The sequence below is a fragment of the Entelurus aequoreus genome, linkage group LG05 (assembly GCF_033978785.1).
Source record: "Entelurus aequoreus isolate RoL-2023_Sb linkage group LG05, RoL_Eaeq_v1.1, whole genome shotgun sequence".
Lineage (NCBI taxonomy): Eukaryota > Metazoa > Chordata > Actinopteri > Syngnathiformes > Syngnathidae > Entelurus > Entelurus aequoreus.
In genome coordinates, this window is record NC_084735.1 from 79,870,780 (window position 1) to 79,894,297 (window position 23,518).

General features: G+C 39.1%; 1 protein-coding gene across 2 annotated transcripts in view; it reads right to left on the reverse strand.

Annotated features, from left to right (window-relative positions):
• The window catches only part of LOC133651091 (neural cell adhesion molecule 1-like), an 881,445-nt gene that overhangs the window by 20,528 nt on the left and 837,399 nt on the right, over positions 1-23,518 (reverse strand). The window lies entirely within an intron of this gene.

Genomic DNA, 23,518 nt, shown 5'->3' on the forward strand with positions numbered 1-23,518 from the left:
GTTGGAATTGGGGGTTAAATCACCAAAATGATTCCCGGGCGTGGCCACCGCTGCTGCCCACTGCTCCCCTCACCTCCCAGGGGGTGATCAAGGGTGATGGGTCAAATGAAGATAATAATTTCGCCACGCCTAGTGTGTGTGTGTGACAATCTATTGGTACTTTAACTTTTATATCAGAAGTTGGGACAAAAGTTTAGTCTTGTCACATAGATGGACTGTGTTTACATAACTGGACGCCATTTTTTTTTGCGACATCATTTTATATTAATATCACAACATTTTTGTCACTTTTTCAATATTTGTTGTGGTAATTCATTGTAAAAAGAAAATTGTCATTATTTTTTAAATTGATTTCATAAATCACTAAATAATAAATGTTCCCAACTTTGCACCTTAAACTTTTTTCTAAATCAACCTTCTCCATATTTTAAATGTCATTTTAAGTAAATAATTGTAAAATCCTTTAGAGTGTACTATTACATTTTTAAATAATCATTATTCATTTTTAAATAATGAACAGAATAATTAATTAATTCTAAACCCTAATTTATTAAACATAAATTATTTGTACTTTATAATTTTAATATAATTTACATTTAATATAAATTAACCGAATTTAATAGGTAAACAACTACAACAGGTACAGAATTGGAAGTAAAAAATAACATACCCCTCTGGGCACCTTGGGTTTGATTCACTGCTGGTTTTTAAATTGGTTAATTTACACAATTTTCTATTTAAAAAAAAAAGTTTATTTATTTATTCATTTGATAGGGAAATCATAATACAGGTACTTAATATTTATCTATTCATTTGATAGGGAAATCATAATACAGGTACTGAGAAAACGGACATTTTTTTTGTCCCCCACCCCCCAAAAAATACAAAAAAATTTAAAATACAGCAACAACAAAAAAAGAATGACAAAAATAATAATAAAAGTAAAATAATAACACCCCCTCCCACCTCCCGTCCTACATTTCAGTCACAGTGGGCAATGTACTGCCTTCCTCTTCACCACAATATATAGTGAATCACACTAACTGACTAAAAGGGGGGGAAAAAAAGTAACAACAAAAATAAAAATCACAAACATACAGAGAAGTGTCACTGAATAAAAAACAACAAAAACAATAACAAGAAAAATAGTTGAGGTAAATGGAAAGGTTCATTGTCACCAGTGAGTGTCGCATTTATCCTATAGTGTCTTTAATTTCGCTATGGAACTATTTATTTTCTATTTTCAAGTAATGCTCACATTTGTTGATATTTAAATATATTTTATTTTTTTACTATTAATTAAATTACATTTTTGGTAACACTTAACATATTCACCGTTACTAACCCTAACCCTAACCCTACCCTAACCCTAACCGTGACCTTCCAAAGTGTTACCATTTTTTAAAATTAATAATTCACTTTTTTACTATTAATTAAATTACATTTTTGGTAACACTTAACATATTCACCGTTACTAACACTTAACATATTCACCGTTACTAACCCTAACCCTACCCTAACCCTAACCGTGACCTTCCAAAGTGTTACCATTTTTTAAAATTAATAATTCACTTTTTTACTATTAATTAAATTACATTTTTGGTAACACTTAACATATTCACCGTTACTAACCCTAACCCCAACCCTAACCCTAACCCTAACCCTACCCTAACCCTAACCGTGACCTTCTAAAGTGTTACCAATTTTTTAAATTAATAATTCACTCTAAGCCCTATTTTTTACTTCCTATATTTTAAATTTTATTTTAAGTAGTTACTTTTAAAAAACTTTAAAGTGCATTTTACATTTGTTGATACTCTTATATTTTTCAATAATCATTATTTATTTTTAAATAATAAAAAAACATTTATTTTAAGCCCTTTTTTTTGTACTTTATGATTTTAATATATTTTATATTTAATTAAATAATAATTAATAATTAAATTAAATTAATTTTCCCAACTTTGTACTTTAAACTTATTTTTAAATCGACCTTAGCGGTTTAGTTGTGTGGATTGGAAGAAAGGTTCTGTTATGCAGACCATGTGACCCCCAAGGAGGCGAGCGTCTGCCACAAATGTCGCTATGACTGATGGCAGCCTTTTCTATTTCAATTTTACTTTGTAAAAATGTTTACTTTCCTGCACGCGGAATACATTTTTCAAAAGCGATCGAATTCTAATTGGACGTCTTCCTCCTTCCCGTAAAGCACGCGAGACCGCCGTCGGCATGCAATGAGGTGCGCTTGTTTTCCCCCCAACCCACCGGCCTTATTTACATTTTAACAGGAGCAATAAATCACGTGTAGTCAAAGCCCAGGGAAGTCAGAGGATAAATCTGGGAAGTGTCAAGATGGGTGACACAAACATTTCTCTTTACAGCGCTGCCCTGCGATTGCAGCCGATAAGCCTCACCGGTAACTAAAATGCAGCGTAATAATAATAATAATAATAATAATAATAATACTGCATTATGACTCAAGTGACAGCTAATGATTGCGTCCAATCACTTCCTATTTCTGCTTGTGCAGCTTGTGCAACACATCAAACGGACAGAAATCCAATCAGAATCCGCCATTCTTTCCCCCTTATCTACAGGAAAAGTCCAGCGCCTCATAAGTGTGACGATAACCACAGAAAACTGAAATATCGCCACATCGAAAACATCTACTTAAAAAGGGAACTGCAATCTTTTTGGAATCCCTAAGTAAGACAAGAACACATGTTTTTCTGTTTGTTTTATGCATTCTAACTCGTAAAATACGGCAAGCAAGAGGCGGCTAACAGTGCAGCTAATATTGCATCCATAAAAAAACCCGCCGACAATACTCTATAGGCCTGAATATTAACCAAGTTGTGTGGGGGGGAGATGTAGCCAGCGCTGTCTGTTGGAGAAAAAGTCACCGCCGCTGTCCGTGGTGCTGAGGGAGGGCACCATCAAGCAGGGGAGGGGCATGTGCTGACGGCGAGACACAGCTGGCAGGAGATTTCACAGGTGGTACGTGTTAATCTAATCATCTGTTGTCTTTAACGGTAAGCAGAGGACGAGGAGGATTGGAGCGACTGAAAAGTTTATGAACGTAGCTATTGGAGAGCTGTAAAAAACCCATTAAAACCCTGTCAACTCTGCGCAACTGGCTTCCAGCGTGTGAATCTGTGAGACCGCAAGTATACAACGCGTACACAAGTATTAGCAATATTGTTGTTATAATCGCTAACGCAGAGGGACTACTTTTGGCGGCGCCGTGAAAACAGAGCGCTAACTAGCTTAAACTGCTGCACTTTAAATGAAGCTGCTAAAATACTGAAACTTGACCGCCCACTGAGTTGTAATTCGAATACCCTCCATGTATTGTACTTGTATTTTAAATTGTCTATCATTGTGTGATTCTAATATTGTTGTGTATTTTCAATCCTGTGTAATTTTACCGTGCACCATAAAAGGACTACGGGTGGAAATTAGCATTGTGCTAAATCTGGTGGAGCCATCTTCTTAATGTAACTGCACATTGTCCTTTAAATAAAGAAAAAAATACAATGTTGCTATATTGACATATTGAGCCGGTGAGCTGCTGCTCTAGATTATAAACCATGCCTCTCACCTGGACAGTAGGTTGTCAACTTTGACATCCAACTCAGAGATGGCGAGAAAACATGAAAAAAAACGCTCGTTTTTTTTCACCCTTCGTGAGGATTATGCTTAATTCCTCATCGAAACGGGAAGATATGAACATCCCATTTGTCGGCATCCCAGTGAGAGCAGACATTGTACAGTAAGTGATTGTTTTATTATGTTCGTAGTTTGTATATCTTGTTTAGCACTTAGCAATAATGCTTATCGCTCAGCTTCTAAAACTTGTATCTCATCCTCCTTATCTTCAGGCTCAAAAATGTAAGTTTCATTTAGGGCCGCTTATAACCGTGAATAATTTATGAATAAAAATGTATCGGGATTCACCTCCTGACATTGTTACACAATTTTATGCAATTATTATATTTTTTATATATATACACTGTAAGTGAAGTGAATTATATTTATATAGCGCTTTTCTCTAGAGACTCAAAGCGCTTTACATAGTGAAACCCATTATCTACATCTTTAATTAAAGGCTTAGTTGGCCACATGCGTGGACAGCACCTTTTAGATCTTATTTCCAAAATTGTGTACACTACTGAATTGGGGTCTTATGGCCCCTTATGTGGACACTTATACTGCCATCTGGTGGTGTCAGAAGAGTATAACATACAATGGAATTTGGAAAAAAAAAAAGTGTAAAAATAAGAATTAGCATGTCACTAAACATGAAGTACACGTTTGTGTACTTATGGACTAAGTACATCATATCAAAAGACGATTCTTGGTTTTTATTCTAATTAGGGTCCAATAAGCCCAAATAGCAAAGAGAAATAAAAAAAAAGCATGTAAACAAACAGTTTGGGCCTTAAGAGGTTAATTTAAGCTACATTTAAACCAGTGTGGCTGGCACTGGGAGAAAGTGGGTTCAGTGTTTTGCTTAAAGACACAACGGGCAGAAACGGGCATCAAACGTGGAACCCTCCAGTTGCAACCCAGCCCCAATTTTTTTTTAAAATAGATTTTTCAGTAAAAATCTGGCAGCTCAGTCGCCACAATTTTACTGTAAAATGTACAATGTTTTTTTAATATATATATATTTTTTTTACAGCATATTACTGTAAATGGAAAAAAAATGTACTATAGTTTTTTTCACCGTAAAATATATTGTCATTTTTACAGTGTACAATTTGATGGATTACATTCTTTGAAATCATAAGTCAAGCAGATCTTTATCATTATTACTATTTTAACAAACAAAAAGTTTGAAATGTATGAAAGTATAACATTTGTTACATTATTATATAATATTAAAGTTTAAATACATGTATTTTTTGTTTAAAAAGTAAAGAACATATACATTTTGTAAGAAAAGATAAAGTACTTTATTGACGCGTGTTATTTCAAGGTTCTCATGGGCCACATTAAATGACATATCCGGCCCTCAGGCTTTGAGTTTGACACCTGGGTTCTAGTGGCTCCATCTAGTGGTACGCCAAAGAATCACTTGATTAAACTAAAGTGTTTTATTTTCCTATATCCGAACACAGTGGCACGGTTCAATCTGTGTGTGATGTTACAGTGGGCAAAAAAATACGAAATATTCTTGTTAAATAAAACCTCTGCTCTTGTTTTTAATGAATACCTAGGCCTACTATGCTATTGTATTTGACTGTTTGTCATTATGGTGGTTTTTCTTAAGTTTTTTCTGAGGTGGTACGAGGTGAAAACAGTTTGAGAACCATCATTATTTGTCCCAAAGTAGTGTTTGTTGTCTGCCATGAGTAGTTGTGTTGTTGTCGAAGGAAAAAGCGAACGTTGTGATGCGTCCGTGAAATGAATACGAGCAAAATACGTAAATATAACATGTTGTCGTGAATGTACCTGTTGCTACATTGCATATACAGTCGTGGTCAAAAGTGTACATACACTTGTAAAGAACATAATGTCATGTTCAAGTATACATACAGCAATGTTAATATTTGCTTACATGTCCCTTGGCAAGTTTCACTGCAATAAGGCACTTTTGGTAGCCATCCACAAGCTTCTGCTTGAATTTTTGACCACTCCTCTTGACAAAATTGGTGCAATTCAGCTAAATGTGTTGGTTTTCTGACATGGACTTGTTTCTTCAGCATTGTCCACACGTTTTAAGTCAGGTCTTTGGGAAGGCCATTCTAAAACCTTCATTCTAGCCTGATTTAGCCACTCCTTTACCACTTTTGACGTGTGTTTGGGGTCATTGCCCCGTTGGAACACCCAACTGCGCCCAAGACCCAACCTCCGGGCTGATGATTTTAGGTTGTCCTGAAGAATTTGGAGGTAATCCTCCTTTTTTCATTGTCCCATTTACTCTCTGTAAAGCACCAGTTCCATTGGCAGCAAAACAGGCCCAGGGCATAATACTACCACCACCATGCTTGACGGTAGGGATGGTGTTCCTGGGATTAAAGGCCTCACCTTTTCTCCTCCAAACATATTGCTGGGTATTGTGGCCAAACAGCTCAATCTGTGTTTCATCTGACCACAGAACTTTCCTCCAGAAGGTCTTATCTTTGTCCATGTCATGTCAGATGAAACAGATTTGATCTGCCGTTTCTTTTCTTTTCTTTTCTACTCTGCTCCGGGGTGGACCGCTAGCCTGTCCATCGGATGGGGACATCTCTACGCTGCTGACCCGTCTCCGCTCGGGATGGTTCCCGCTGGCCCCACCATGGACTGGACTTTCGCTGATGTGTTGGACTTTCACAATATTATGTCAGACCCACTCGACACAGAGGATGTCGTTGTGGCTTGTACAGCCCTTTGAGACACTTGTGATTTAGGGCTATATAAATAAACATTGATTGATTGATTGATTGATTGATTTAGTCATATTTTCAGTAGACCCACAAGTATGTGCTCCAATCACTCTATCACAAAAAACAAATAAGAGTTGTAAAAATGATCGGAAAGTCAAGACAGCCACGACATTATGTTCTTTACAAGTGTATGTACACTTTTGACCACGACTGTATACTTAGAGCGTGTATAAAAATCGATGATGGAGGCTTTTGGAAGGTTTTTAGAGCTCCAATTGGCTTCATTGTTAGCTGACTTTTGCTAGTGTTTATTTACGATTTAGAATGCATTAAAAACATTTTTAAAAAACATATCGATTGTGAAAATAATAGGCACAAATCCCCCCCCCCAAAAAAAGTGCAGTTCCCTTTTAACATTTTTCCAACGTGACGAAGAAAATATGCAACACATGTCCAGTAGGGGGCGCCAGCACCCATTCAAAGTAGTTTGCGCAGATGTCTTGCCATGTCTGTGTTGATCATGTTTGGCCATGCTTTGCTTGGTTTTTGGACACCATTAGTTTCACCTGGTTCACATCCTCATGTCACGCACCTGTCTCACGTTTTCACATTTTGAGTCACGCACCTGTTTCCACTAATCCCGTCACTAGTATTTAAGCCCATTGTTGCCAGGCAGTCGGCCCGGCGACACACTCTTGACTCACCCTCATGCTGACGATCCACGCTGCTCTTTTTTCATGCTTTTTCTCGTTCCAAGTAAGTTTTATTTATTCAGGCCAAGTTTTGTTTCATGTCCATAGTTCTGCCTTTGTGCTAGTGTTTTATTTTCATAGCCACGTTTTGTACCTCCGCTGTGAGCACCTTTTGTTTGTACTTTTTTTTTAGTTAGAATTAAATATGTATTCACCTTCACGCCATGTCTGGTCCAAATCATTTGCACCCCGGGAGAACAAACCACGCCATAGTCCAAGTCTTGACATGTCTTTAGCATTGTCTCCGCAACCATCCCGGATAGAAGTCCCTATTTTGTGTTTCTATATACAATTTACATGAAGAAATATCACTGAAGGAGTTTGAATCTGATATCCTATGAAGACGTGTAAAAGGACAGGACGAAGAAAGAGATAAGCGGCGATAACGCGGACAAGGGGAGAATAAGCGTCTGGGAGGACGCCAGGCGTCTTTCCTGCAGGCCTCGCCACGACGTCCTCTCACCGAGGAGACCTGGAGAGAGGACAGACAGCGGACGAGAAACGGAGAAAAAGACGGAGAGGGACAAGGACAAGGACAAGGACAACACACAGAGACAAACACTCGCGCTTGTTATGTATAGCGGCGTTGGAAGCGTGTCCCTGAGGATTAAAAAAAACCCCACATGGCGGACAAGAGACGACGCCATGTTGTCGTAGCTCCTCGTATGTTTTCTCGTCTTTTTTTGTTTTGCTCAAAACGAGCAGCAAAGTGTTTCGGAGGTTCGTCTGAGTCAGACAGAAAAGAAAAGAAAAACATTTCTCTATTAATTTCAGTCTACAAACAGAGCCGTCACATCGTCTCTGGCGAGAGAGCGAGACCACAGGAACTTTTAATCAAAATGTTATGATGCCAAGTGGAGCCTTTCTCTCATGCCGAGTCCGATAAAGTGCCCACGTCCCGTTTCCACGTTCATGTCATTCATTGAACTCCTGGAAATGATGTGATTATTTTTTTAAGGCTGTAATAATACAAAACCCAGAACCAGTGAAGTTGGCACGTCGTGTAAATGGTGAATAAAACCAGAATACAATGATTTGCTAATCCCTTTCAACTTATATTTAATTGAATAGACTGCAAAGACCATCCCCATCCATCTGTTTTCTACCGCTTGTCCCTTTCGGGGTGGCGAAATAAATGCAAATAATCATTAACTTAGAATTTAATGGCAGCAACACAGTGCAAAAAAGTTGGCACGGGGGCATTTTTACCACTGTGTTACATGGCCTTTCCTTTTAACAACACTCTTTTAACAAGCTTTTCAGGTGGAATTATTTCCCATTCTTGCTTGATGTACAGCTTAAGTTGTTCAACAGTCCGGGAGTCTCCGTTGTGCTATTTTAGGCTTCATAATGCGCCACACATTTTCAATGGGAGACAGGTCTGGACTACAGGCAGGCCAGTCTAGTACCCGCACTCTTTTACTGTGAAGCCACTCTGTTGTAACACGTGGCTTGGCATTGTCTTGCTGAAATAAGCAGGGGCGTCCATGATAACATCGCTTGGATGGCAACATATGTTGCTCCAAAACCTGTATGTACCTTTCAGCATTAATGGTGCCTTCACAGATGTGTAAGTTACCCATGTCTTGTTCACTAATACACCCCCATACCATCACAGATGCTGGCTTTTCAACTTTGCACCTATAACAGTCCGGATGGTTCTTTTCCTCTTTGGTCCGGAGGACACGACGTCCACAGTTTCCAAAAAACAATTTGAAATGTGGACTCGTCAGACCACAGAACTTTTCCACTTTGCATCAGTCCATCTTAGATGAGCTCTGGGTGTTGTTGATAAACGTCTTTCCCTTTGCGTAGTAGAGTTTTAACTTGCACTTACAGATGTAGCGACCAACTGTAGATACCGGCAGTGGTTTTCTGAAGTGTTCCTGAGCCCATGTGGTGATATCCTTTACACGCTGATGTCCGTTTTTGATGCAGTACCGCCTGAGGGATCGAAGATCACGGGCATTCAATGTTACGTGAAGTGATTTCTCCAGATTCTCTGAACCTTTTGATGATATTACGGACCGTAGATGGTGAAATCCCTAAATTCCTTGCAATAGCTGGTTGAGAAATGTTGTTCTTTAACAATTTGCTCACGCATTTGTTCACAAAGTGGTGACCCTCGCCCCATCCTTGTTCGTGAATGACTGAGCATTTCATGGAAGCTGCTTTTATACCCAATCATGGCACCCACCTGTTCCCAATTAGCCTGTTCACCTGTTGGGATGTTCCAAACAAGTGTTTGATGAGCATTCCTCAACTTTCTCAGTCTTTTTTGCCACTTGTGCCAGCTTTTTTGAAACAACTAAATCATTTCAGCTCATTTAACATCTACTATCAAGTGCAGCCTACATTTGTTTATATTCATTTATTTTATTATATATAAAAACTGCGATTCGGATGTGAAAGGAGTTTTTGGAGCACCCCTAATATGTAACTGCAGTTATTTGACACTTGTTTATATTGACAAATGTGCTGTTTTAGACTGCAATATTGTTCAATTAAGGACACTTATTACGTATGTCTAGCTTGTGTGCTATTGTGTGCTTAGCTGTTGTGTAGCTGCTAGTTTCTAGTAGACTATATTTCATAACTGACTTGACTAGGATAAAAGTAAAAACCAAACGGGTATGTTTATGGGAGGACATTTAGATGCACAAGTAAACACTGCAGAACTTCTTATATTGAAGCTCTTGTATCGGACATTTTAGTTTCAAGCTGATATTATACCATTTTTTTTTTCCTGATATCAGATCGATATCTACCGTCTATGCACCCTAGCACTTATAACTAGGGATGTCCGATAATGGCTTTTTGCCGATATCTGATATTCCGATATTGTCCAACTTTTAATTACCGATACCGATATCAACCGATACTGATACATACAGTCGTGGTATTAACACATTATTATGCCTATTTTGGACAACCAGGTATGGTGAAGATAAGGTCCTTTTTTTAAAAATGTATAAAATAAAATAAGATAAATAAATTAAAAACATTTTCTTGAATAAAAAAGAAAGTACAACAATATAAAAACAGTTACATAGAAACTAGTAATTAATGAAAATGAGTAAAATTAACTGTTAAAGGTTAGTATTATTAGTGGACCAGCAGCACGCACAATCATGTGTGCTTACGGACTGTATCCCTTGCAGACTGTATTGATATATATTGATATATAATGTAGGAACCAGAATATTAATAACAGAAAAAAACAACCCTTTTGTGTGAATGAGTGTAAATGGGGGAGGGAGATTTTGTGGGTTGGTGCACTAATTGTAAGTGTTTTTTATGTTGATTTAATAAAAAAAATAAAAAAAAAATAAAATAAAAAAACGATACCGATAAAAAAAAAACGATACTGATATTTTCCGATATGACATTTTAAAGCATTTATCGGCCGATATTATCGGACATCTCTACTTACAACCAAGGTAAACTCATTTATGAGACAAAACGAGCATCCATAGAACACACAACTTTGCACTGAAGTTTACCCACGTGGAAGTTTTGACACCTGGGTCACTTTGACCACGACGTCGCTTTCCCGCATCAAAATCCTTGTCACTTTTTTGACAAAGGCTCTTGCCCAAAACTGGTGCTAAATGATGGATGATCCTCCAAAGAGGAGCAGATGCCTTCCTCGTCCCCCGGTCATTAACGAGTGCCATGTTTTAATTATCCAGGCTGAGGAAACAATCAGAAGTCGCATCTGTTTGATTAGCGACAATGTAGCCGCGCGACGTTGACGCTCATTGCTTTTACACTGCATGCCCTCGCGCACCTAATTGCTTGTCTGAACAACCCAGGAGTGGAAAAAATACAACACAATAAGGGGGTTATGGGGTGTTGTACATTGGATCTTATGAATGGGTACATTGGATATTACCTCTCAACTTATGCAACACACACACAAAACACAACAACAAAAAAGGTAAAGGCAAATACAAATGCATAATATAATATCATATATATATATATATATGTATACATACAGTATATGTATACATACAGCATATACATGTATACATATATATCATAATATAAACTATGAACATGATACGTAATATTGAAAAAAAGATATATATATATACTGTATATGTATGTACAAACATATATACATATATATATATATATATATATATTCGTTAGGTCAGGAAAAAACACAGAGGCTATTTCATCCCTACAATCCTCTTTCACGGGTTTCCCTGTTCTTCAGGGGATTTTATATAGTTGATAAAATCCCCAAAAGAGGAGGGAAACCTGCAAAGCAAGCTTGTAAAAACAGGCTTGAAAAAACATGAATTGTATTTCATCCCTACATGCCTGTTTTGCAGGTTTCCCTGCTCTTCAGGGGATTTTATATATTTCATACATTTGATAAAAATCCCCTGCGGAACAGGCTTGTAAAAACAGGCTTGAAAAAACATGGAGGTTATTTAGTCCCCACAAGCCTGTTTCAAAGGTTTCCCTGTTCTTTAGGGGATATTGTATATTTTATAAAATCCCCTGAAGACTAGGAAAACCTGCGAAACAGGATTGTAAAAATAGGCTTGAAAAAAACACGTAGGATATCTCATCCCTACAAGCCTGTTTCACAGGTTTCCCTGCTCTTCAGGGGATATTATATATTTTATAAAATCCCCTGATGAGCAGGGAAACTTGTGAAACAGGCTTTTAAAAACAGGCTTGAAAAAACATGAATTCTATTTCACCCCTACATGCCTGTTTTGCAGGTTTCCCTGCTCTTCAGGGGATTTTATATATTTTATACACATTTGATAAAAATCCACTGAACCTGCGAAAGAGGCTTGTAAAAACAGGCTTGAAAAAACACGGAGGCTATTTCATCCCTACAAGCCTGTTTCGCAGGTTTCCCTGCTCTTCAGGGGATATTACATATTTTATAAAATCCCCTGATGAGCAGGGAAGCCTCCGAAACAGGCTTGTAAAAATAGGCTTGAAAAAAACATGTAGGCTATTTCATCCCTACAAGCCTGTTTCAGAGGTTTCCCTGCTCTTCAGGGGATACTATATATTTTATAAAATCCCCTGATGAGCAGGGAAACCTGCGAAACAGTCTTGTAAAAACAGGCTCGAAAAAACACGGAGGCTATTTTATAAAATATATAAAATCCCCTGAAGACCAGGGAAACTTGCGAAACAGGCTTGTAGGGATGAAATAGCCTCTGTGTTTTTTTCCTGACCTAACGAATATTCCGCTCTACCCCGGTATTGAGCAGTCTAACGGATAAACCACAGTAACCTCGGCTATACATATACATATACATATATACACTCTAAATAAAAACAAAAAAACAATACAACTGAATAAAAAATGGTAAAGAATTAATCAAATTAAATACAAATATAAATAACAAATATTATAATAAATATTTTAACTTTGAGCCACTGTGTGGTGTGTAAAACAAAAACACACAAATAATACTAAGAAAAATGTAAATAAATGATATCTATACCTATTAATTTGAATAGAAACTAAATATTGCCTTTAAATATAAACAAAGGACTTCAATGTGATATCCAGATATATGCCTTGTTTGTTATTTGGCATCTTTATGCCTAAAATGTCAAAAATACTCTTTATTTTCTAAGACGTAAGACCAGTGATATTTACGCATGCAATGACACAATAAACTCAGTAAATGCACAAGGAAGCATTTTGCCTTGGTTATTGACTTGAAACTACAAAATACGTTTTAAACACGCTTTTATGCACGTCGTTTATGCTCAGTTCCAGCCCTGGCGTAACATCAGCGGGCCCAATTGCAGCAGCAGGGGGCGCTATAGCCGGCAGTAAACAGGACAGAGGTGAACGTGGCTCCAGTGGAAGAAAAACAGACACACTTTATTTCAAACCCCAACAATGGTTACATGGAAACACACGGATATGCACTTACAAAAAGGTCTCAAAGCAAGAAAAATAATTCACACCATCCATCAAACCCTTTTGTCCTACACCGCACTTAGCGCCTTTTCTCCTCTTTCAGGTAAAAATACAAGTGATAGTAGGCCGGAAAAGATTATGTACACTTTTGTCACAAAAACATGTCTTTTGTCCGCCCTCTTTTCTCTCGTTTCAAGGCAGTGACTTGACATCTGATGACAAGCAGGAAAAAAAAAAAAAAGTGCCTCAGCTCTTATTCTATCATTTCTATCACAATTTTTATTAACACATTCATAATGCTCGACTGGGGGGGGGGGGGGGGGAACAGTGGGGTCGGATTTATTCGGGATAACCGGATCATGCCTCGCGTCATGCACTCTTCATGCTCTTATAGAATTCCAAAATAAAAGTCTCTTTTAGGTTCTGCACCGCAGACACACAATAGAGTGACTCTGGAGTCTCACGTTAAGGCATTATGAATGTGTTACTCCACACATGTTGGCCAGCTACTGACATAAACGCAACTAGGGATGGGCATTGGACGAGGAAAAAAAGTGAGTTCTGAACTCCTGTTTTGATGTCTGCTATTAGTTTCCCATAACGTGGACATGCTGGTTGCAGCAGGGTACTGCACTACATTTCGCCCCAATTGCGATCAATATGTGGATATTAGGATGCCCATCCCTTTTAAGCAGGGCTGTCCAAACTCATCTTTTTGACCCCAGAGGTAAGAAAATATAAAAAAAAATTCAAAAATATTGGTGTACGCCAGAGCGTTTTTAATTTAATAACTGAAAGGAGTTGTATTTTGTGTGTGGCAAAATTAAATGAATATACATCAATAATAAAAATGGTGAAATATATTGTAAAATTGTATTGAAACCAAGTACTACTTATTTAATGTGCAATACGTTGAATACACATCAATGTTTATATTATTCATCTTATTCAGGGGTGTCCAAACTTTTTAACTTGGGGGCTGCATTGGGCTAATAAAATTTGTTCGAGGGTCGAAAGCCGACTGCATGAAAAAAACAAAAACAAAAACAAAAAAAAAACAATAATAATAATAATAATAATAATAATAATAATAATAATAATAATATATATATATATATATATATATATATATATATATATATATATATATATATATATATATATATATATATATATATATACACGTATGTATACTGTATACATATATATATATTTATATACATATAGTTGGTTGTATTTTTTTTTGCACTATGACTAGGGAAGGTTGTTTGTATTGGGTCATATAAGTAATTGCTGCTGCATTAGGCTAAAAACATTTGGTCGAGGGCCGAACGCTGACTGCATGAAAAAATAAAATAAAATACAACATTAATTATATATATATATATATATATATATATATATATATATATATATATATATATATATATATATATATATATATATATATATATATATATATATATATATATATATATATATATATATATATATATATATATATATTTTTTTATATACATATAGTTGGTTGGATTTAATTTGCACTATGACGAGGGAAGGTTGTTTGTATTGGGTCATATAAGTAATTGCTGCTGCATTAGGCTAAAAACATTTGGTCGAGGGCCGAACGCCGACTGCATGAAAAAAAAAAGTATATATAATTAAAAAAAAACATTAAAAAAATTTAAAATAATATATATATATATATATATATATATATATATATATATATATATATATATATATATATATATATATATATATACACCCTGGACAAGTAGATATATATATATATATATACAAGTAGATATATATATATATATATATATATATATATATATATATATATATATATATATATATATATATATATATATATATATATATATATATATATATATATATATATATATATATATATATTGTTGGATGGATTTTATTTTTCCACCATGACTTGGGAAGGTTGTTTGCATTGGGTCATATAAGTAAATGCCACGCATAATTTTATTCAGAGCATAATTGAAGATCATCGACTTGAATTGTCCACTTGATGACAAAATGACAGCATCAAAGGCAGTCTTTCAAAACGATTGCGGGCAAGATTCCTTTTTTAACTCATGACGTTACACATTTGGACACCCCTGCTCTAACTAAATATAGCAGCAATTCTCAAGCTCCATTTAGTGGTACGCCAAAGAATCACTTAATTAAATTTTGCAAAAGCGTGACTCGAGCTGTTACCAAAGGTTTATTAGCCTTCAATGGAAGTCCTTACAATCCGACTGCAGTACGCCGCAGTCGACGCCAAAATAAACAATAAACACACAAACAAGTGAGTACATTCTCATTTAATGTTTAAAAACTGTGTTTTCATATATCTTTTAGTACGCTGTTTATTTCACTTTTATGTGCAATTATTTTGTTTGATTCGTTTTTTTAAGTACAGCGTTTTATTTTCCTATATTCAAACACAGTGTAACTGTTCACACTGTGTGCAAAAATATGAAATATGCTTGTTAATTAAAACATCTGCCTGGTTTTTAATGAATACTTAGGCCTACTACGCTACTGCATTTTTAATGTTGGTCATTACGGTGGTACTTAGGAAGCCAGGTTTTTTCTGAGGTGGTACTTGGTAAGAAAAAGTTTCAGAACCACTGACATACAGTACAGGCCAAAAGTTTGGACACACCTTCTCATTCAATGTGTTTTCTTTATTTTCATGACTATTTACATTGTAGATTCTCACTGAAGGCATCAAAACTATGAATGAGTACTTACCAAAAAAATGTGAAAAAACTGAAAACATGTTTTATATTCTAGTTTCTTCAAAATAGCCACCCTTTGCCCACTCTTGGCATACTCTCGATGAGCTTCAAGCCCACCTGTGAAGTGAAAACCATTTCAGGTGACTACCTCTCGAAGCTCATCCAGAGAATGCCAAGAGTGTGCAAGGCAGTAATCAGAGCAAAGGGTGGCTATTTTGAAGAAACTTGAATATAAAACATGTTTTCAGTTATTTCACCTTTTTTTGTCAAGTACATAACTCCACATGTGTTCATTCATAGTTTTGATGCCTTCAGTGACAATCTACAATATAAATAGTCATGAAAATAAAGAAAACCCATTGAATGAGAAGGTGTGTCCAAACTTTTGGCCTGTACTGTATATATTTCAACAATGTCTATTTTCATTTAATGGCATTATTACTCAATTGTAAAGGATTTGATGCCTTATTTCTTTCATATTTTTGAACAACACCACTAAAAAAGCGCAAGAGGCGGGATCAATGCTCTGATTGGCTGAACGTGTGTCATAATTATTTGTTGTAGTTAGATTTCAAAACTGAATTAATGAATTAACTTTCATTTCTCATTTTAATATTTTAACACATTTATATTGATTGATTGCAGAGGTGTCAAATGTACGGCCCTAGGGCCGCATCAGGCCCGCGAACAGGATTTATCCGGCCCGCGGGATGAGTTTGCTAAGTATAAAAATTAACCTGGAATTTTTGAATGAAAGAAACAGCTGTTCTAAATGTGTCCACTGGATGTCGCAATAGCAATTCTTTATATATTTGTAGATGATACAAAATAAACCACATGATATTAGTACATCAGTCGAGGAAAATGATCAAACTACATAAATAACATACTGTAATTTGATTTTGATATTATTTTTTTATCTTGATGAATTGAAAATGAACACCAATGAGTTGACTGATGAACATTAATCACATCATTTATTCAGAAAATACAAATAACGACAAATAAACATATAATACTATCAACCGCAACATGTAAGTGTAAAAAAACCCAACAATATTATGATTTGTACCATTCCAGAATGGGCTATTTCTAAACCAAGAAAACAATCTGAAGTTGTCTTTATTTTTAAGTTATCGTGCCGTGATTGGGAGTGGCTTTTTCCCCACGTGGCCCCCCCCGATCTAAAATGAGTTTGACACCCCTGTACTAGAGAATTAAGTCAATTATTTCACAATACATAATCACGTTATAGGGGGGACGGCGTGGCGCCGGTTGGGAGAGTGGCCGTGCCAACAACCTGAGGGTTCCCGGTTCGATCCCCGCCTTCTACCAACCTCGTCACGTCCGTCGTGTCCTCGAACGAGACACTTCACCCTTGGGTGGTGGCTAGGACCTTGCATGGCAGCTCCCGCCATCAGTGTGTGAATGTGTGCGTAAATGGGTGAATGTGGAAATAGTGTCAAAGTGCTTTGAGTATAACCCATTTACATATTTCAAATTAATTTGGCTTTATATTGATTCATTTTTGGCACAGGAAAACATCAAATTGATTGAATTTCTTAAAAGAATACCCCCCCGGCCCCCACTTTGGACGCCCCTGCTTTAGCCGAAATCTCCCTTTGTCCATCTTTTCCGCACACGACATGACGACGAAAAAAGAAGAAAATAAATGATAATCGGCAGAAGCTACAAAGGGATGCGCGCACTGAGCACCCTGTAACAACATCATGAAAACCAACGTCTTGATCTTGTGTGTGGCTGCACAAGCCTCAAAAGGCAAAAGGGGGGCGAGAAAGGAAGGAGTTTTATTTATTTATTTATTTTCCGCCCGCCGCCTCCCGACTATCCTTTCTCCCCACCCGGGTGTGCGACGAGGTCAGTTTACGAGAGGCAGAGACTGGCCGTCAGCCAGGCGGAGAGCAGAAGCGCCGCCAAACTGTACGTCACGCCGAGGCAGCCCAGCGTGGCTACGGCGTGCAGATATGAGGTGAAAAAAATCGGTGCGTGTGACAATGTCAGGGTCCGCCCCCACCGAGACACACACACACAAGAGACACAACAAGGGGGAGGAAGGAGACAGAGAAGGGGAAACGGGGAGAGAGATAGAAAAAAAACGAGGTCAGAAATTCGCAAATATACAAGCCCCGAGAACGACTGAGTTAAGGAAGGGCGGAGGGAAGGGGTAAGCCATAGCGTGTTAGCAGCAAGGCATGATGGGTGGAAAGGAAGAAGAACATGCTGTTGTTTATGATAGCGATGACTTAAGTTGTGTTTGGAACATCACTTTTAAATATTGTTACTTTGCCCCCCCCAAAAAAGTAATTGAATTACTGTGAATTATTGCGATACTTAAAAAAAATCTGGACTATGCAGCCGAAAGACGTTTCATGAAAGCGGAGCGTGTCCCTTTCAAAAAAGCGCCGCCTGTCGCCGAGTGGTGAGCGACGTCAGCGAGAGCACCGGACAGAGCGGCATTAGCTCAGCTGTGTTTTGTCAGCTCTGCTCAATCCTCTCACTGGACTGTGTTACCTGAGTAGCAAGACAATTGTGTCTTGCCTAAAGTACCAATGATTGTCACACACCCACTAGGTGTGGTGAAATTATGATCTGCATTTGACCCGTCACCCTTAATCACCCCCTGGGAGGTGAGGGGAGCAGTGAGTAGCACCTGGAATCATTTCGGTGATTTAACCTCCAATTCCAACCCTTGATTTTAACCCCCAATTACAACCCTTAATGCTGAGTGTCAAGCAGAAGTCAATCATGTTGGTGGTAGCATCACATTCTGGGGCTGCACGAGTGCTGCCAGGCACCCGGAGAGCTATGGCTCATTGAGGAAAACCTGAATCCCAACACAAGTGAGTAGCAAGATAATTGTGTCTTGCCTACAGTCAATCATGTTGGCGGTAGCCTCACATTCTGGGGCTGCAAGAGTACTGCCAGGCACTGGGACAGCTATGGCTCATTGACAAAAGCCTGATTTTCAACACAAGTGAGTAGCAAGATAATTGTGTCTTGCCGACAGTCAATCGTGTTGGTGGTAGCCTCACATTCTGGGGCTGCATGAGTGCTGCCAGGCACGGGGACAGCTATGGCTCATTGACAAAAGCCTGATTTTCAACACAAGTGAGTAGCAAGATAATTGTGTCTTGCCGACAGTCAATCGTGCTGGTGGTAGCCTCACATTCTGGGGCTGCATGAGTGCTGCCAGGCACGGGGACAGCTATGGCTCATTGACAAAAGCCTGATTTTCAACACAAGTGAGTAGCAAGATAATTGTGTCTTGCCGACAGTCAATCGTGCTGGTGGTAGCCTCACATTCTGGGGCTGCACGAGTGCTGCCAGGCATTCGGAGAGCTGTTAATCATTGAAGAAAACCTGATTTCCAACACAAGTGAGTAGCAAGATAATTGTGTCTTGCCTACAGTCAATCATGTTGGTGGTAGCCTCACATTCTGGGGCTGCATGAGTGCTGCCAGGCACTAAGAGAGCTATGGCTCATTGACAGTAACCTGATTTTGAACACAAGTGAGTAGCAAGTTAATTGTGTCTTGTCTACAGTCAATCGTGTAGGTGGTAGCCTCACATTCTGGGGCTGCAAGAGTGCTTCCAAGCATTGGGAGAGCTGTTAATCATAGAAAAAAAGCCTGATTGTCAAACACAAGTGAGTAGCAAGATAATTGTGTCTTGCCTACAGTCAATCATGTTGGTGGTAGCCTCACATTCTGGGGCTGCAAGAGTACTGCCAGGCACTGGGACAGCTATGGCTCATTGACAAAAGCCTGATTTTCAACACAAGTGAGTAGCAAGATAATTGTGTCTTGCCGACAGTCAATCGTGCTGGTGGTAGCCTCACATTCTGGGGCTGCACGAGTGCTGCCAGGCATTCGGAGAGCTGTTAATCATTGAAGAAAACCTGATTTCCAACACAAGTGAGTAGCAAGATAATTGTGTCTTGCCTACAGTCAATCATGTTGGTGGTAGCCTCACATTCTGGGGCTGCATGAGTGCTGCCAGGCACTAAGAGAGCTATGGCTCATTGACAGTAACCTGATTTTGAACACAAGTGAGTAGCAAGTTAATTGTGTCTTGTCTACAGTCAATCGTGTAGGTGGTAGCCTCACATTCTGGGGCTGCAAGAGTGCTTCCAAGCATTGGGAGAGCTGTTAATCATAGAAAAAAAGCCTGATTGTCAAACACAAGTGAGTAGCAAGATAATTGTGTCTTGCCTACAGTCAATCATGTTGGTGGTAGCCTCACATTCTGGGGCTGCATGAGTGCTGCCAGGCACCCGGAGAGCTATGGCTCATTGAGGAAAACCTGAATCCCAACACAAGTGAGTGGCAAAAATAATTGTGTCTTGCCTACAGTCAATCACGTTGGCGGTAGCCTCACATTCTGGGGCTGCACGAGTACTGCCAGGCACTGGGAGAGCTATGGCTCATTGACAAAAGCCTGATTTCCAACACAAGTGAGTAGCAAGATAATTGTGTCTTGCCTACAGTCAATCGTGTTGGTGGTAGCCTCACATTCTGGGGCTGCACGAGTGCTTCCAAGCATTCGGAGAGCTGTTAATCATTGAAGAAAACCTGATTTCCAACACAAGTGAGTAGCAAGATAATTGTGTCTTGCCTACAGTCAATCATGTTGGCGGTAGCCTCACATTCTGGGGCTGCATGAGTGCTGCCAGGCACTGGGAGAGCTATGGCTCATTGACGATAGCCTGTTTTCTAACACAAGTGAGTAGCAAGATAATTGTGTCTTGCCTACAGTCAATCATGTTGGTGGTAGCCTCACATTCTGGGGCTGCATGAGTGCTGCCAGGCACTAAGAGAGCTATGGCTCATTGACAGTAACCTGATTTTGAACACAAGTGAGTAGCAAGTTAATTGTGTCTTGTCTACAGTCAATCATGTTGGTGGTAGCCTCACATTCTGGGGATGCACGAGTGCTTCCAAGCATTGGGAGAGCTGTTAATCATAGAAAAAAAGCCTGATTGTCAAACACAAGTGAGTAGCAAGATAATTGTGTCTTGCCTACAGTCAATCATGTTGATGGTAGCCTCACATTCTGGGGCTGCATGAATGCTGCCAGGCACTAGGAGAGCTATGGCTCATTGACGATAACCTGTTTTCTAACACAAGTGAGTAGCAAGATAATTGTGTCTTGCCTACAGTCAATCATGTTGGTGGTAGCCTCACATTCTGGGGCTGCATGAGTGCTGCCAGGCACTGGGAGAGCTATGGCTCATTGACGATAACCTTATTTTGAACACAAGTGAGTGGCAAGATAATTGTGTCTTGCCTACAGTCAATTGTGTTGGTGATAGCCTCACGTTCTGTGGCTGCATAAGTGCTGCCAGGCACTGGGAGAGCTATGGCTCATTGACGATAACCTGATTTCCAACACAAGTGAGTAGCAAGATAATTGTGTCTTGCCTACAGTCGATCATGTTGGTGGTAGCCTCACATTCTGGGGCTGCACGAGTACTGCCAAGCATTGGGAGTGCTGTTAATCATTGAAGAAAACCTGATTTCCAACACAAGGAAGTAGCAAGATAATTGTGTGTTGCCTACAGTCAATCATGTTGGTGGTATCGTGGCATTCTGGGGCTGCACGAGTGCTGCCAGGCACTGGGAAAGCTATGGCTCATTGATGATAACCTGATTTCCAACACGAGTGAGTAGCAAGATAATTGTGTCTTGTCTACAGTCAATCATGTTGGTGGTAGTGTCACGTTCTGGGGCTGCACGAGTGCTGCCAAGCATTTGGAGAGTTGTTAATCATTGAAGAAAACCTGTTTTCTAACACAAGTGAGGAGCAAGATAATTGTGTCTTGCCTACAGTCAATCATGTTGGTGGTAGCCTCACATTCTGGGGCTGCATGAGTGCTGCCAGGCACTAGGAGAGCTATGGCTCATTGACAGTAACCTGATTTTCAACACAAGTGAGTAGTAAGATAATTGTGTCTTGCCTACAGTCAATCGTGTTGGTGGTAGCCTCACATTCTGGGGCTGCATGAATGCTGCCAGGCACTAGGAGAGCTATGGCTCATTGACGATAACCTGTTTTCTAACACAAGTGAGTAGCAAGATTATTGTGTCTTGCCTACAGTCAGTTATGTTGGTGGTAGCCTCACAATTTGGGGCTGTATGAGTGCTGCCAGGCACTGAAGAGAGCTATGGCTTATTGACGATAACCTGATTTTCAACACAAGTGAGTAGCAAGATAATTGTGTCTTGCCTACAGTCAATCATAATGGTCGTAGCGTGACATTCTGGGGCTGGGATGAGTGCTGCCAGGCACTGGGAGAGCTATGGCTCATTGACGATAACCTGATTTCCAACATAAGTGAGTAGCAAGATAATTGTGTCTTGCCTGCAGTCGATCGTCTTGGTGGTAGACTCACATTCTGTGGGTGCACAAGTGCTGCCAAGCATTGGGAGTGCTGTTAATCATTGAAGAAAACCTGATTTCCAACACAAGTGAGTAGCAAGATAATTGTGTCTTGCCTACAGTCAATCATGTTGGTGGTAGTGTCACGTTCTGGGGCTGCACGAGTGCTGCCAGGCACTGGGAGAGCTACGGCTAATTGACGATAACCTGATTTTCAACACAAGTGAGTAGCAAGATAATTGTGTCTTGCCTAAAGTCAATCATGTTGGTGGTAGTGTCAAATTCTGGGGCTGCACGAGTGCTGCCAGGCACTGGGAGAGCTATGGCTCATTGACAATAACCTGATTTTCAACACAAGTGAGTATCAAGATAATTGTGTCTTGTCTACAGTCAATCGTGTTGGTGGTAGCCTCACATTCTAGGGCTGCACGAGTGCTGCCAAGCGTTGGGAGATCTGTTAATCATAGAAAAAAAGCCTGATTGTCAAACACAAGTGAGTAGCAAGATAATTGTGTCTTGCCTACAGTAATTCATGTTGGTGGTAGCGTGACATTCTGGGGCTGCATGAATGCTGCCAGGCACTAGGAGAGCTATGGCTCATTGACGATAACCTGTTTTCTAACACAAGTGAGTAGCAAGATTATTGTGTCTTGCCTACAGTCAGTTATGTTGGTGGTAGCCTCACAATTTGGGGCTGCATGAGTGCTGCCAGGCACTGAGAGAGCTATGGCTTATTGACGATAACCTGATTTTCAACACAAGTGAGTAGCAAGATAATTGTGTCTTGCCTACAGTCAATCGTGTTGGTGGTAGCCTCACATTCTGGGGCTGCATGAATGCTGCCAGGCACTAGGAGAGTTATGGCTCATTGACGATAACCTGTTTTCTAACACAAGTGAGTAGCAAGATTATTGTGTCTTGCCTACAGTCAGTTATGTTGGTGGTAGCCTCACAATTTGGGGCTGCATGAGTGCTGCCAGGCACTGAGAGAGCTATGGCTTATTGACGATAACCTGATTTTCAACACAAGTGAGTAGCAAGATAATTGTGTCTTGCCTACAGTCAATCATAATGGTCGTAGCGTGACATTCTGGGGCTGGGATGAGTGCTGCCAGGCACTGGGAGAGCTATGGCTCATTGACGATAACCTGATTTCCAACATAAGTGAGTAGCAAGATAATTGTGTCTTGCCTACAGTCGATTGTCTTAGTGGTAGCCTCACATTCTGTGGGTGCACAAGTGCTGCCAAGCATTGGGAGTGCTGTTAATCATTGAAGAAAACCTGATTTCCAACACAAGTGAGTAGCAAGA